This window comes from Archocentrus centrarchus, chromosome 5 (genome assembly GCF_007364275.1).
Source record: "Archocentrus centrarchus isolate MPI-CPG fArcCen1 chromosome 5, fArcCen1, whole genome shotgun sequence".
In the NCBI taxonomy this organism is placed as follows: domain Eukaryota; kingdom Metazoa; phylum Chordata; class Actinopteri; order Cichliformes; family Cichlidae; genus Archocentrus; species Archocentrus centrarchus.
This window is the reverse complement of record NC_044350.1, coordinates 23,479,601-23,497,213: the sequence shown is the minus strand read 5'-3', so window position 1 is coordinate 23,497,213 and position 17,613 is coordinate 23,479,601.

Sequence of the window (17,613 nt, the reverse complement as noted above, 5' to 3'; positions counted from 1 at the left end):
TGTGAGGTTGGATAAATATACTGAATGCAGCTCCTTTAAAGAGATTTCCACTGAAAAATGTGCTTTCATCAGTGTCATTTGTCTTTATTGTTGTGTGCTCAGAGTTTGACTCTAGTTTGTTTTCAGATTCACCTGCTAAGAGTGGAAAGATAAAATGTGTACCTGCAGTCAGCATCTGTGACAACTGACATCTGAAAGCCAACGCTGACCCATGACTCGGCCAACACAAATGTGTTGTGGAAATTTGAAGCCTGTATTGAAAAACAAGAAGAATGGATTTCTAAAGCAGTAAGAGGAATCAAAAAAGCATCACAGAGGTGAAGCAATATATGCTTTTGAGAGATTTTTAAATTGATACATTTTAACCACTTTTGGAAGCCTGATGCAGTATTGCATGAGAAAACTAAAGCAAAAATTATTTTGAGTACCAGTGTGATTTTCTTCTTACTGTAGGCTCATTTTCCTAAGCAAGGACAGTGCTGTTTTGTAGGGAGGCTGCATTCATATTCACTCAGGTGCACCCTGAAGCTGCTCATTACAGCCACACTTTGATCTGTTTGTGGAGGTCAAGGTGCCTTGCTTAAGGCCACTTCATCAGTGGTAATGAGGGAGGGGAAAGCATTTTATTTTGATTTGGATAAATCACATGGTTTTATCCATTGTCAAGTACTTACTGAAGTTGTTAAATCTTAGAATGTGCTCATTAAAGGATGTATGTTTTAAGGAAATACATTAAAACTCTGGCAAACATCTGTCCATACCTTAATACTGCTGATGACGACAACATGCTGAAGCATCTTTATACATCCAGTTTTGAGTTGGAAGGCTTGATGGTGTCTCCACTTTATTTAAGTACAATCTGCCAGTGTCAATATCAGCAAACTCAGTGATTACTGATTTGTTGTTGTGTAATCAAAAGGCCATGGATGATGTTTATCTGAATGTCTGTGTCCACTGGAGGGCAGTATTTCACTAAGGATAGCTTTTAGGTTCATGTTCATCCATTTAAAGAGCCCTTGAACATCTGTATTTCTTTATTATATAACAAAGGTTATGATGATGATGATGCAGGCTTGTCATTCTGCAACAAAATGAGTGTTGCAAAGAAGATGATAGAATGTGTTTAGCATTTCTGAAATTGAGCACAAAGAGCTGAAAAAAATCTGTGTTTCAAGCAGCAACTTTATAAATGAATGATGAAACCTCTGGTTTTGAAAAATGGTGCCGTGGGGGGGGGCTCTTCTGGCTGCACACTCAGATTTTATAGAAGCCTTTGAGAAGATGACCATACTGAGAGTTAAACCTGTGATTTGTTTGATGGCTGCCTCGAGATTTAAAAGTCTTACACACACATTCTCACATTTTATTTCACAAATTCCCACATGTACATCACATCTACAAGCTCTTGAATTTTACATTTACTATTATATAAAGTTAATTTGCTGATTGTGGGCAGCATGGTGGCGTGGTGGTTAGCACTTCTGCCTCACAGCAAGAAGATCCTGGGCTTGAATCCACCATCTGGCTGGGGCTTTTCTGTGTGGCCTCTTTGCATGTTCTCCCCATGTGTTTTCTCTCCAGGTACTCTGGCTTCCTCCCACAGTCTAATGCAGTTAGTAGGGTTAGGTTAATTGGTGACTCTAAATTACCCATAGGTGTGAATGTGAGTGTGAATGGTTGTCTGTCTCTCTGTGTTGGCCCTGCGACAGGCTGGTGAACCTGTCCAGGGTGTACCCAGCTAGAGTAGCTGGAATAGGCTCCAGCCCTCCCACAACCCTGAATTGGAAAAGCATAAGTGGATGGGTGGATGGATGGATGGATGGATGTACTGCAGCCTGATGTTGCTTCCAGTGATAGTACTTGCCCAGTAATAATAATAAAAAAGACACCCTATGGCTACTTACACCCAACACAACCTTTTTTCCCCCTTTTCATTCCTATGGTGCTTTCATGGTGTAGATATAAATTTGCTGTTGCTGTGACTTAAAAAGTGGCAGGTTATTTCAAATGCAACTTTTTCACAGGGAGTGAGAGAGAGATTAATTTGCAACAAAGACATAGAGAAAGATGTAAGAAAGAAGACAGGAAAGGAAAATGTGAGATTATGTTCAAAGGTAAGGACTGCTTAGCAAGTGACATCAGATATTGTATCTCTATATGATGTGTGGCTGAAGTTATGTTTTTATGAAACATCTTTATGAAACAAATTGAAATATAATAAGTTTGTGTTATTCAAACTTTGCATGAAAATACTGTAGTCCTACTAGGCAGTTTGGTACAGTTTAGTGCAGGCTAAACTGGTTAGTTGGACTGATACACAGCAGACATGGGGGTTCATGATCAATGTTAGATTACATCAAGGGTGATGATGCTGATTAGAGTCACTCACCAAATTCTACCTTTTATACTAGCTTTATAGTATCTAGGGGTTGGAAAATCAGCTGTACAGCTCATAAAAGCTGATTTATTTCTGCTTGTTCAGTTGGCTAAATCCACAAAGAGCAATGAATATCTGAATAGCAGCACAGGTTAGCTGATCACAACCTCGCAAAACAAGTTATGTGACTTATTCTTTTAATTCTTTTCCCTATTCTGCACCACTACACCTGATTTTAAGGTTTCCCAATCTGCCAAATCCCACTTTATCCTCTTGCTGATAGCAAAAAATAAATCCTATCTGATTAGCCATTAATTTGTATCATACATATAAACATGTCATAACAAAAAGACACAACAGGAATGAACATTTCTATTCATTAACACACTGTGTCTAACTTTTCAAATAGGAGGTTGATAAATTAAAGGTTGCAAAGGCTGTAATTGCAATAATTAACATTAGCAGCAGAGCAACATCAGTGGGGTTTGGAGGAGTTTGAACTCAATTTCAGGCCACAAACCAAGCCCTAGGGTTGTGGGAGACTTAGAGTGGGTTAACAACCTGAACCAGTTCTTTAACAGGTTTGACCAGCAACCCACCCCTCCCCCAGCCCAGTCCCCCCTGCTGTCAGCCCCACCATCTTTAATGACTGCCAACCTTTCTTCTTCTTGGGACCTCACACCTCTCAGCTCTCAGCCATCACCCACCCCCTTCACTTCTGAGGACTCCATCTCACAACCCCCATCCCCCACCTCCATCTTGTCCCTCTCAACTCATCATGTGAGGAAGGAGCTACGTAAGATCAAGGTGCGAAAGGCTGCTGGTCCAGACGGCATCAGCTCCAGGCTCCTGGCGGTGCTGCGCAGATCAGCTGTGTGGCATCATGGGATACATGTTCAACCTGAGCTTGAAGCTGGGGAAAGTACCACAACTGTGGAAGACCTCCTGTGTGGTACCGGTACCAAAGACCAAACATCCAAAGGATCTTAGCAGCTACAGGCCGGTAGCCCTGACATCGCATCTAATGAAGACCCTCGAGAGGCTGGTCCTCAACCATCTACGCCTCATGGTGTCGTCTTCGTTGGACCCGCTGCAGTTCGCCTACCGGCCTGGCATCGGGGTGGATGACGCCATCATGTACCTCCTGCACCGAGCTCTGACCCACCTGGAGAAGCCTGGAAGCACTGTGAGGATCATGTTCTTTGATTTCTCCAGTGCTTTTAACACCATCCAGCCAGGACTTCTGAGAGACAAGCTGGAACTGTCAGGAGTGGACCACCACATCTCCGAGTGGATACTGGACTACCTCACTGACCGCCCACAGTACGTGAGGACACAGGGCTGTGTCTCTGACAGGCTGGTCTGCAGTACGGGGGCCCCACAGGGAACTGTGCTGGCACCGTTCCTCTTCACCCTCTACACTGCAGACTTCTCCATAAACTCCCCACGCTGCCATCTGCAGATGTTCTCTGACGACTCTGCCATAGTTGGCCTCATCACAGGTGAGGATGACTCAGAGTACAGACAGTGGACTCAGGACTTTGTGGACTGGTGCCAGCGGAACCACCTCCTGATCAACGCCGCTAAAACCAAGGAGCTGGTGGTGGATTTCCGCAGGCGCAGACCCACCACACGGACACCGGTGAACATCCAGGGAGTGGACATTGAGATAGTGGACTCTTATAAGTACCTGGGTGTTCACCTAAACAATAAACTGGACTGGACTCACAACACTGATGCGCTCTACAGGAAGGGTCAGAGCAGACTCTACCTGCTGAGAAGGCTGAGGTCTTTTGGAGTGCAGGGGACACTCCTGAAGACCTTCTATGACTCTGTGGTGGCATCAGCCATCTTCTATGCAGCAGTATGTTGGAGCAGCAGCTTATCTACAGCTGAGAGGAAGAAGATAGACAAGCTCATCAGGAAAGCCAGCTCTGTCCTAGGATGTCCTCTCGACTCAGTGCAGGTGGTGGGAGACAGAAGGACTCTGACCAAAATAACATCACTGATGGACAAGGTCTCCCATCCCATGCATGAAACTGTTGCTGAGCTGGAGAGCTCCTTCAGTGACAGACTGCTGCATCCTAAATGCACAAAGGAGCGTTACCGCAGATCCTTCCTCCCAGCAGCTGTAAGACTTTATAACCATCACTGCTCCCAACAAAAACCACAATAGCCTACACAATGTAGGATAATATATAATATACTGTAAATAGTCCGGCACATCATGCACATTGTATATAGTGTTATTATTATTAGTAGTATTAAGGTTAATATTGTTTGTTGATTTTATATATATTCTTTTCTTAATAGTGTGAATTATTATATCTTTATTTATATTTATAATAACTGCGGCTGCTGTTACACCCAAATTTCCCCTCTGTGGGACAATAAAGGCTGTTTCTTCTTCTTCTTCTTCTTCTTCTTCTATTTATTTCACTGAGCCATCGGTGCAGAATAAGATGTAGGTTACTAATCAATTGCTGCCTGGTTAAACACACACTGAGGAAAAATAATTCATTGCTTAGAAAATTGTTAATGAGGCAGTGAAAACAGGGTCAGCATCTAATGATAATGAAAGATGTTTGTCTCCAGGTCAATAGATGTCAGTGACTGTCATCCCTCACATGACCCTCATTAAGTGTGAATTTGACACGTATGTATTTGTTTAACAGCTTTACGGATAAAGCTTGTTTAACTTATTTAACAGTATGAATGCCCCATCATACACTCACTGAGCTCATTTTAAATACAGGTGTGATGTGATCACAGTGCTTGCCTTCTGGTCTTCTCGCCTTCATGCTAGCCAAAACAGTTTGGTTCAGTAATGGCCCAAATCTGGTTTTACCGGGAGAAATAATCCGGTACAGGTACGATATATTAATTACACCCCAGAATTGGCCCATGTGTGCTGGCTCAAGTCTGAGTGTTGAATCTGAACCAGCTCTGTTTCTTGCCCAAATTCAGGTCACCACACATGGTCCAGACCACACATGATGCTCTCAGCAATTTGAGATGACACTTGCTAAAAAATGTGTCTTGCCAGAATTGTTGTCCTAGTTTCTCTCACAGACCTGGCTGTGAACAACTTTCTGCTTCAAATGCATGGAAATTGTTTACACCATGTTCAGTGACTTGTGCTGGAACTTTTCTGGAGGTAAAGTACTCAAAGTGGACCATTAAAAAACCAAAAGTATTTACATTGCATGATGAAAAGAAGATTTTAAGTGAGAAATAACATGCTGCTGTTTTATTTTACAGGTCCACAGTGACCTGATAATCTTCTAAAAGGTTTCTGGAAAGAATAATGTAGTTTGGTACCTTGTTGTGGGGAAAACACAAAGATCCTGGAAAGAAAAGGCTTCAGTTAACCCCAAAAAATATTCATTTATTTATTCTTTATTACTGGAAACTATTTGTATACATCTCAATATATATTCACTGAGTGTATTAGGTATAAAAGTTGTGTGACAGACCAATCCAGAGAATGCAGTACATTAGCATTAACCCTGAGTTAGCCTTAGCACTAGCCTAGCTCTGTGTGTAGTAGTATCAGCATGCATGGCTGTGCCTGCTGGGGTCGCACAGCCTGTGAATATAGATTGGGCTCCCACAGCTCAGGAGATTAGCCTCAGGCCGCATTCAAGTCCATGTGCAAGGGCTGATTTCCAGGAAGAATAGCCCTTTATTGGGCCCCGAGTTGAATCCTGCTGCTTCCCTTTGGCCCAATAGAAGACTGCAGTAACTGACAGTCCTTTACAATCAGCCAACACTGGTGGAGGTTTTGGGGCTCTCATTCTTTTTTTACTCTTTTTCTTCAAAAGGATTGATTTTGAAATTACTCTTTCTCTGCCCAGTGTGTGTGTGTATGGGTCAGTATATTTGTGTGCATTCGTCCGTATATGTGTGTATGCTTTCACACACACACACACACACACACACACACGTGCACACATTTGAATGCCAGTCTTGGCAATTGTCTTAATGGGATAAGGGGAGACTATGGTTCCTGTTGGGGGGATGGGACTGTGGGAATGACATGGGAAAACACACACGTTGCATTCATTGCACAAACAGCTATGTTGTTGGTTGATTCAAAACAAAGGTGACTATGTGGTGACTCGTTATATCCCAAACACACCTCAGGGCTGTGGCTACTCTGCAGACTGGCCAAAAAAAGATATGACACACCTTTCGGCAAAACTGAAACTTTTTTTCTTTTTGCAAAACAAACTAAAGCAATAATGAAAACATGCAATGAATCATGGATCATGTGTTAGAGTGCCTTGTACTTGTGAAGTATGAGATCATCTTCTTGTTGCTGATTATTTCACATGCAGCACAACCAAGGGTCATTTGAGGAGATTGAATGAACATTACAGAGAACTGGAGGTGGATTTGTGGAGGGTTGGAGGAGGGGGGGATGCATTGCTGAATTCTGACCAGCAGAGGTCATCTATGGCACAATGATATGTTTGCCATCTGAGCTGTTTTCAACCTTTCTGTCTTGTAACCTGTTACAACAAGAGCACCATTTATCTGTGGCTTCATGTAACAACTTATGTGAAAGTTAAAAATGGGGGATAATGACAATTTTAGGATAAAATGTCTATTACAGTCCAACAAAAAAGCAAAAATTAGATGAAAGTTACTTCAAAAATGAATAAATGTTATCTTATGCAGACACCAGTCGCAAAATCTCATCAGTAGAGATGCATGACTGAACTTTTTTAGGTTTTCTGCTAAACTAAAAGAAATCTATCCTTCTTTCAATTTCCAACACCAGTGTTTCATGTTATTAAGAGCCTGTGGTTTTCAGTAGCTTGTACTGTTGAGATATCTCTAAAATTAGAAACATCTTGTCTTAGAGTGATCCTGAAACACTAGTTTATCATTTATTACTTCTTGGTTGGACTATTGTTATGCATTACTATCAGGTTGGCATAAAAGCTCCTTGAAAAGCCTTCAGTTGGTCCAAAATGCTGCAGCAAGAGTACTGACAGGGACTAGGAAGAGAGAGCATATTGGCTTCTCTTCATTGGCTCCCTGTTAAATACAGAATTTAAAATCATTTTTTGGGAGGGTTTCTCTCTATTATTGTATGGACTTTACCTTAGAGGTGACTGTTGTTGTGATTCTGTGTTATATAAATGAATTGAAATTAACTGAGCAACTGCTGATGAAAGTTTTTTTGTTTTGTTTTTTCCAACAAATTTCAAGCAAGAAGATTGTAACCTTGACAAAGCTCAGTGAAGATACAAGAAATTTGAGGTTGAAGGTTCTTTTCAAAGTTTTGATTAAAAGGAGTCAAATAACATCCAGCTAGCCATCACAAATCCTTTGATCATCCATCTAGTATACTATAGTTTAATGAGTACAGCATTAGGAGGAGAGTGGTTCCAAAATATTGCAGGCACAACATCAGAAGTCATCAGAAGAAGTACATCAGAAGAGAGAGAGAGAGAGAGAGAGAGAGAGAGAGAGAGAGAGAGAGAGAGAGAGAGAGTGAGAGTTGAACCTTTTGTTACTTTGTACATGTCTATTTTCTAGATGACCTTTCAACCAGGTAAGGACTGTACCTCTCGCTCTAATTTCCTTATTAACTGACTATGATTGACTGTATCTGAATTGGCTATAGATTCAATAGGTCTGATTGTGAGTTTGACTAGCTGTCTGTCTCGAATGACTATCTGTGGCCCTACAACAGATTGGCGATCTGTCCTGGGTGTACCCTGTCTCTTACCCCAGCTGGGAAAGGCTTCAGCCCCACCATGACCCTGAATTGGATAAGCAGAAAAAAATCAATGGATGGATGGATGGATGGATTTGTCTCCATGTTCATCATTTTAATGTTCATCAAGTACTCCATTGTCTGATTTGGTCACACTCAATCACACTGACCAGATGAGCATGAATTAATTAGTGAATAAGAAGGGAAATTGTTAATTCAAATAAAAACATGATGAGTTAAACCTCAGTAGTACAAAAAAGAAAATCAACTCTTTCTGCTAAAGTTTTAGCAGTCACATTTCTCCCATCAAATAAGATGCATGGAACATACACACAAAACATCTTGGCCCAGATATTTGTCTCTCAGAGACACAATCACACTCAATTCTCCGATGACAGCAGATGGACAGGTCTGTGATTACCATTCTACCCCCAGACCTCGCAGGTATAATTGCTCCATTCCCCTGTTCACTGCATCGATACCAAGATGTCATGCAGTGATAAGTGAAATGATAAATTCAGAGGAAGATGCGGAGGTGTCATATTTCCTAGACTGATCAACATGTCATCTTGACGTAAGGATGGACTGAAGAGGGGAAAGACTGATGAAAGTAAAAGAGAGCACAGAGAAAAGGAGACCACCAGCTGCCATTATTTGTGTAATGTCTTGAGTTTGTCTTCATTACCTGTGGTCCACTGCACACCAGGATGTGGTAATAGCTCATTCATCAAAAGGTTGTCTGGCAGGTGAGCATGTAGACAGATAGAGCTAAGAATAGCTGAATATATAATTGCACATCAGGTTTAATATTTCCAAGAACCCATGAGAAATCCGCAAGGTGAAGGGCCTAAATGAAATTATTACCTCAGTAGCTGCTCATCAAGTTGGTCACTCGGTGAATAAAAATGATAGTTATCAATACTGACATTTTAGTCTACATTTGACATTTTGATGCTAGAATGGAATTAGGACTGTGTATAACCACAACCCCCTTTCAGAAAACTGGTACACTTTTTTGGTGGAAGGAAGATTTGCAGCAGACATTTGAGCAATAAAACATTATTATTTACTCTAACCCCAAAAATAAAGTCATAAAGAAAAAGGTTTTCTCTCATTTTGTCCAACTGTGTGCAAGATTATATGGAAAATCTTCTCATAGTTGTTGAGCTATTTCAATATGTACCATCTAACTGACCAACACTTCTTTAGAGCTACACTGCTTGCTGAACGTTATTTAGAGGTGGAGCTGAGGCAAGATTCTGGTAATAGCAAAAAAAAGTCTTCTGTGTCAAATCACATGCTTTACTTAGGATATTATTAGGACTGCACTTTAAGAGTGTCACACTGCTACTAGTCTTCAGCTGATGGTCACAATGCATGGTCAGAAACAAAAGCTGTCAGGTAAATGCTGAATGAAGGACATTCAGGCTGCCAGTAAAATATTTTTACAACCACTTGATTGATTTACACCCCTTGCAGCACTATAATATTGTCTTTCTATGAGTGCATACACATGGGTGATATGAAACACAGTTTTGGCATTGTGGTTTTCTATTACTCTCATCAGCACAAACAAGGATGCTGCAGTATACCAGAAGAAGACGGTACACTAGTGAACATATACTTAAATATTGCTGATTTAAAAAATATTTAAAGCATTGACTAGAAAGAGAATTTCATGAAGGATCATTTGATACCCTTGCTATCACCAGTAACGGCCTTCCATTAGTAGTATTCATAATAGTGCTAATGCCCATGGCAGCGAAGATACCTCTTCCCAGAAAAATATAGAAATCAGAGCTTCTTCTTTTGGATGCTCCCTTTAGGGGTCACCACAGCAGGACATCTTCCTCCATCTCACCCTGTCCCTAGCACCCTCCGCTGTCTTACCAATCCTCTGTGTGTCCACCTTCACTACATCCATGAACCTCCTCTGAGGTCTTCCTCTTTTCCTCCTGCCTGGCAGCTCCATCTTCAAAATCCTTGCTCCAGTATATCCACTATCCCTCCTCTGCACATGTCCAAACCATCTCAGCCTCAGCCTCTAACTTTGTCTCCAAACGGCTCAACCTGAACTGTCCCTTTGATGTATTCATTTCTAATCTTGTCCATCCTGGTCATTCCCAATGAAAATCTTAACATCTTCAACTCTGCCACCACCTGTTCAGCCTCCTGTCTTTTTGATAATCGAAACCAGAACAATGTATGTAAATGTAGCATGGGTACACTGAGGACTGGACAGGAGGCTAATGACATATCAGGCACAATATGTTAAATAGGTGTTTGAGTGGTTTCTGGCAGGTGCAGGTGGGGACTGCTGCCTACAATCTTCCTGGACTGTGATCCATGTGTTTTGTAGTTTTGTTTCATTTTAATCAGGTATTAAGTCTTTGTAATATCTTTTCTGTTCGTGCATTGGCACGGTATTTTTATTTACTCAATCATGGGTGTGACAATGTCTTTTTTTTTCTAGGCAGAAAATTAAAAAGGTTAACTGGTATAGATGAAGAGGATTTAAAAAAACAAACAAACTATGCCAACAGTATAGAGATATAGATCAGTATAGATCAGTTTTCCTCAAAGCAAACTTGTAACAGTGCTCTGGTTATTTACAGGTGGAGCACTGACTGCTGTTTTTTTTTTTTTTCATTATTTAATTTAGTATTTTAACATCCATTTATACAACTGCTTTTAGTCCTTTTGTGTTTGTGTTTAATTTAGGGCTTTTAATCCCATCCTCTCTATTTCTAGTGCTGCAGCTGTTGGTTGCCTGGAGCCACAGGCATAGCTGGCATACTGGAAGTTCACTCACATTTGCTGGCAATATAATATGTATTTGCATGCTTCATTAGTGTGGCATTATAGTTTGCAATGTAGTGCCATTTGCTCACTCATAGAATATTCTCAGCACCCCGGACTGAAGAATATCCTGTTTCTTTGCATTGAGAATCTCTTGTTTACTTTTTCAGTGTGCTTTGACTCACTATCCATTTGCACCGATCAGTTTTGCAGCATTTAGCTGAATCTGAGCAGAATTCAGAATTCATCCTGCTACTTCTATCAGCAGTCACATCATCAAAAGATACTAGTGGCCAAATTCCACTGGTAGCCATCGAGTAACTATACTGAACTGTAAGGTAACATAGATCAACCACCTCTCTGCTACAAGGCTAAAATATATTTGGTTATTGAAATCAGTGCCTTGTGTTGACTTCAATCCATGGCGCTCTCCTCAGTGCTGAAATAGCACCGCTGTATGAAGTCTATTCTTAAAATGCACTTGACCCCAGTATACCTTTTGAGTCTAATATTTCAGGAAGCAGGTAATGCAGCTGAGGACTTTAACCTGAAATACCTGTACAGCACTAAGCTGCTACAGTTACAGTAGACCTTTCTTGAAGTGAACTGCTAGAAACATAAGAAAACCCTGACTGAAAAACTTGGTCAGCTGCATTGAATGAAAGGGTGGATGATTGTAACTGGATAATGTGAAACAGCAGAATTAGAAATGTTTTGGTTTTGGTTAAGACCTCTTGCAATGGGACTACATACCTGAAGTCAGTTTGTGTGGGTGAATAACACATATTTTTACGGATTGGCTCTCTTACTAGGTCAAGTGGGTGCAAGTGTTGAAAATCCTGATCTGCACTAGCGCTGCATGTGCAGCCAGCTGCGAGACAAGTGTGCAGGGACCTTCTGCAAAGTGCAGCATCAAGGTAAAAAATCTAATGACTTCACTATTATGCAATCTAGGATTACCAAAATTACCAGCTTGTTACCATACTATCTTTGGAAAGAGATACTGGTTATTTTAACAATGTTTCATTAAGAAATAGGTGCAGTGCATTTCATGCTGCATTCATCAAACATGAATCAAAACAGGAAAAACTATTTTATCCTGTGTGGTAGTAGTAATACCTGACTCGTGGATATTGCCAACAGTTTTTAAAAATTCTGCTTTTTGTTGATTGCAATTTCACAATTAGGTGTTTTATTTCATGGTTGGTTATTTAGTTAACATATTACACTAACTTAATTGTTAGCGCTATGTCATCTTTGTTGTCCCTTTTAAGAGCACACTTTTCATTGGGTTAGAGAAATTTTCAAGTTCAAACATTAAAACTGAAGTATGTGGAGTATATGGTAATACAGGTTTTTAATTTTTTTTTTTTTCAGGGAACTCCATGACATGAGCTGGAAAATATTGTGAATGTCATGTCATGAATTGATTGGCAAAACTTTTCCCACCTTTATCACTGTTGTTTGTGAAAGTGGGAAAGAGCACATTTCACAGCATATTTTCACCTTTCTTCACCCTAAGCAAAAATCTAATCAGCCAAAAGTAAAAACATTTGCGGGTATGTGAATATAAGACTTGTTTCCAACATTGTTTTTGTTTTCACTATAATGCAACTTTAAAACAATGTTGTCATTTTTTTTTTTTAGAATATGCTAGCTTTGGAGCCTTAGACTTGTATTGCATTTGTATGTGTTGTTGCTTTAGTAATATGCACCAGTCTCAATTAATTAATATTCATCATACAAATATCTTTGTATGATGAATATTAATCTTTTCTCAGCCCTACTGGCATGTGCCCGGGGTTTTGCTGGCAGGTCTCACTCACTACTGGGTGGCCTGGTCGGTAGCTACTCAACGCTCCTCTCTTGCCAAGCATAGAAAGCTATTGGACTCTCCTAAGAAAGCTGTAAGGTGGGGTCAGAGTGTGTACTGGTGTATGTGTCTGTGCCCACACGTATGTTTATGACTTAAGATAAATAATCACATTCTCATTGTTTTACACTGTTACTGATACTGTTAGTGTGATAATGTCACACTACTGATGAGTGTAAATATCGTCTTTTCTTCTATTTGCCAAACTAATTGTTTAATGGGGATGAAAAAAAAAAATTGGGGCCGAATAATTGCCGTGGATTGGCTGCAGCCAGTTTGTTGAACATTAGTTTGGGATCTGTTGCACAGGGCTCTTTGTCTTGCATTTCCCCTAGCTTCTTTTCTATTCACTTTACCTCACAGTTTCTTTTTGTGTTGGTGAAAATTGTGCATCAATGCAGTCTAAAGCTTTCTCAGTGTAGTGACCCGTGTTTAAATGTTCTGGGGGCATCTTGATGAATTGCTCAAACAAATTGCTGTTGATATGAAGATGTGGGGTTGTGTTTCCAATGAGATGAAGGCTTATGCACTTGGCACAGTTTTAGCATTGCACGCCACTGAATGACTGATCTGGCTGAAGTTATAACTTCAGCCTTTGAGTAAGCTCAGTTGTATGTTAAACATACCAAATGAAAACCTTCAGAAGAATTCCATTCAAATTTCCCCCACAGAATAATGTTTAATCAGGAAGGCTATTCATCAGGCGTGACATTCAACCACCTGATTCTTATTGTGTAGGTCCCCCTTCTGTTGCCAAAAAAGCTCTGAGGGCATCGACACAGGTGCTTCGGATGTCCAATGGTGTCTGGCAGTGGTAGTTAGCAGTGGATCCTTTGGGTTGTGTGTTGGGGCCTCTATGGATCTGCTGGTGCATCCTGTGGATGTGACCTAGACACAGGTCACATCATCACTTTGCTTGTGTATTTCTAAAATTCCCACAGTGTCAATGCAGAGTGTCAGTGCACAGTTGTAACATCCTAAGGTGGCTCATGGAATGACCAGAACTGTGGTGCACGCCACCATGCCAGTTTATGTTAGCACAAACCCCACAATGAAAGTGCAGAAGATTTTTGGCCAGACCAAAGCAACCTTCACTTCACACCCACCCTCTGGTTTTTGTTTCAGTTTGTGCTCTGAACTAGTAAAATAATTTGCTGTTTTGTTTTTGAATTGCTCTGTCGAATATGTGTTTACCATTAGACACTAAATTTATATACACAAACATCAGCCTCTGGGTTATTTCTCTGCACATCTTAGGAACTCAGTATTAAATTCCACCCTTTGTACTATGTTACATTATTCCAGCTTTTTCCTGCATTTCTTAATTTTTCTGTAATCAGTCAATTTTACTTATAAAATTTTATTAACCTTTACAGTATCGACACTTCCAAATTAAATTACATTTTATTCTGTAAGTGACAGTTTTACAACTTTCAGATCTTTCTAGTAGACTGATGTTTCAACTGGTTCTCATATAGTGCTCTTCTACTCTGCCTGAGCACTCAATGTGCTTTATACAGCATTGTCTCCTGAGCCACAGCCACCCACTGCATATAATGAACTGTGTTCAGCTCACTGACTTCAAATGAAATATTTATTGCTTTTCTCTTTGTTCACTTTCAACTTCTATTCCTTACAGTAATGACAGTTCTACTGATTTCACCACTTACTGTCATCAGCTGTTTTGTTTTTTTTGTTTTGTTTTTTTTTTTTTTACCTCTTGGCAGTTTGTCAGTGCTCCAAATTTACTTGTTCACTTGCACTTATAGAATTTACTATAATTGCTTTCATTGTTTCACTGTCTCATTCTTTCATTTTAGACAACTGAATTAGTACTTCTTTTTTTTTTACAGTCACATATCAGTGTTAACCACTGCACTTGATACTATTACCTCAAATTACAAAAATTCAAGGTTTGAACCTGCTGGTTGGTTGAGGCCTTTCGTTGTAGAGTTTTTATGTTCTCCCTGTGCCTTAGTCTCCTCCAGTCCAAAGACATTCTTGTTAGCATCCATCCAGAGTGTGATTGTGTCTGAGAGACAAATATCTGGGCCAAGATGTTTTGTGTGTATGTCCCTGGCCTATGCATCTTACTTGATGGGAGAAATGTGACTGCTAAAACGTTATCAGAAAGAGTTGATTTTTTTGTACCACTGAGGTTTAACTCATCAAGTTTTCATTTGAATGAACAATTTCCCTTCTTATTTGCTAATTAATTCATGCTTATCTTATCAGTGTGATTGAGTGTGACCAAATCAGACAATGGAGTACTTGATGAACTTTAAAATGATGAACATGGAGACAAATCCATCCATCCATCCATCCATCCATCCATCCATTCACCAGCCAGTCTATCACAGAGACAGTCAACACATGCACAATGCTCACATTCAAACCCACAGCCAACATAGAATCATCAGTTATTCTAATATGCATGTCTTTGGACTGTGGGAGGAAGCTGGACTACTTGGAGAGAACCCAAGCAGGTAAAGGGAGAACATGCAAACTCCACACAGAAAGGCCCCGGCCTACCAGTGAATCAAATCTTGCTGTGAGATAATAGTGCTAACCACTGCACCACTGTGGCATATTATCCTTACTGGTGTTTGGAAATTGAGGGTGTGAATCAACCTGTCCAGGTTGCATTCTACCCATTTTTTCATTTAAGTCCAATAAAATAAACAAAGTGGAGGAAAAAAATGTGAATGTGAGCATTGTTTGTTTCCAGTCACTGCAAATAAGGATAACAAGAACTGATCACCTACTAAGAAGCTACTCTCAAATCCACAATGCTGATAAAATTTTGTTATAGTTAAATCAATGAGGGATATAATTTTTCTGTTAAATAATATCTTCTTAAGATAGATTCAGAAACAAACGGGATGTCATTCACAAAATGAGAAAAAAGTGACATAACATCATGTGAGAAAAGGGTGACAGAGTGACGGCTTTATCAACTCTCTTTTCACTGTCCTTCATTTTCCCTTCTGCTTCTTTCCTTTCTATCGAGCTCTTTTTTTTTTTTACCACTCATTCTTTATTTGCCTTCCATCTCTGCTTCTAACGTACTTCAACATGTCTGTTTTCTTCAGTTGTTTTCACTTGCAGCACCTTGAAAAAAACTGATGTCAGGTATCCTAGCAACAAGTCTTTTTTTCCCACTGTCTTAACTGGACAGCAAAGCGATGCCGTCCCTCACAACTCAAACAACCAATGAAACAACCACTCTGTGGTCCTTCAGGACTGAGGCAGCCAATTATTTCACAGCATCTTTGTTGTTTTGGTGTCAGTAGGCCACAAGGACAATGGTTAAGTGGAATGACCTGCAGACATCTGGTTAACAGAGCTGAATTGAAACTTGTTTTTTAAATAAAACATTTGGCATTGTATTAGAAAGGGTTGGAAGTTATTTTAAGGACTTTTAATTTTGTACTGCAGCTACATTAAACACTTACTGGAATTCTTCTTACTAGGAATATATAGAACAAACAAGGAGGAAAACAAGCAGACTGAGGCAGTTTTCTTATTAAGAATTCACCTTCTGATAATGTTGTGCAGGGCAACATAAATAAAGAAGTTGACTCTGCCTGAAAAGCGCAGTGAGTGTTTGCCAGCCTCTTTGGGTGGCCATACTTTTTATGCAGGGCACTTCCTTTAAGCTTCTAATGACGACTGACCCTTGCATGAAGGGATTCTTAGAGACTAGGTCAGGCTTTTGGAGTCAGGGGAGTTCCTAGTGCACCGATCATCACGCCTGGAAACCAGGCAATCAACTTATGTATGAACAAACCCTACAAACTCCCTTTTTAAGCCTATAAGGAGATAATTGTTTTTCAAGCAGCATGGGTTATTAAGACTTTATGATGGGCTGGTTATTCATCATTAGCTGCTGACAGCAATCCAGTGTTTTTAACTAAGGAAATCCACCCCTGTTGTATGATGAGGTGCAGAGTGACTTCTAGAAGAGACAAAGGGGTGTGAGTTGGTATGCTAAAAGCAAAGCCCGAACTGCACTGACAAAGGGAACCAGACTGTTGACATCAATTCATACATCAGACAGGGTCACTGCCTCATTGAAGATCAGGACTTGACTTCCCACAACTCTTGAACCAACAAACACCTTAGGTAAAAGAAGTGTTTAGCCTTTTGTTATATACATGCACTGTTTTAATAAATACATGGACAAAAAATACACACACACACACACATACACACACATATATATATTGGCAAATATTTTACTGACAGAATACTTTGTAAATATATTTACATTTTTGTAGTAAAGAACTGACTGCAAGATGTGTACTAATGTGTATTTATTTAGACTAAACAAATCTGTGCTCTCTCAAACTGACTATCTATGATAAGCATTGACTAGAAAAAATTAGACATGCTAATTTATAATTTGGACTCTAATCCAGACTTGATTTAATATTCTAGGCAACCTTTGAGGCTTGCATAACTTTACCACTGATTTTGTTTTTGTTTTTTTCCTGGAGGCATATGCAGCAGATTTGAAATAAAACGTGTTTTTTAAGCTTAGTCAGTAGCCATATTTAGTTGTACTTCCGTTAAATTTCTAGCCGATTAATCATTTAAATAGTTGCTAATTAATATATAGACTAATCCAGATCCTTACACGTCCCACTTATGGATTTACATGCGTTGTTTGTTAAAGTAAATCATGCGATAAATATTATTTTCAGTGTTTTAGAACAACTCTAAACCGCATGCCTAAACTTACATCTCCCCAACTTTTTTCTCGTGCTTGTCCAGTCTCCCCTTATTGCTACCCTGCTCCCTGTGCCGTGGTAACGCTGATGTGAGAGCTAG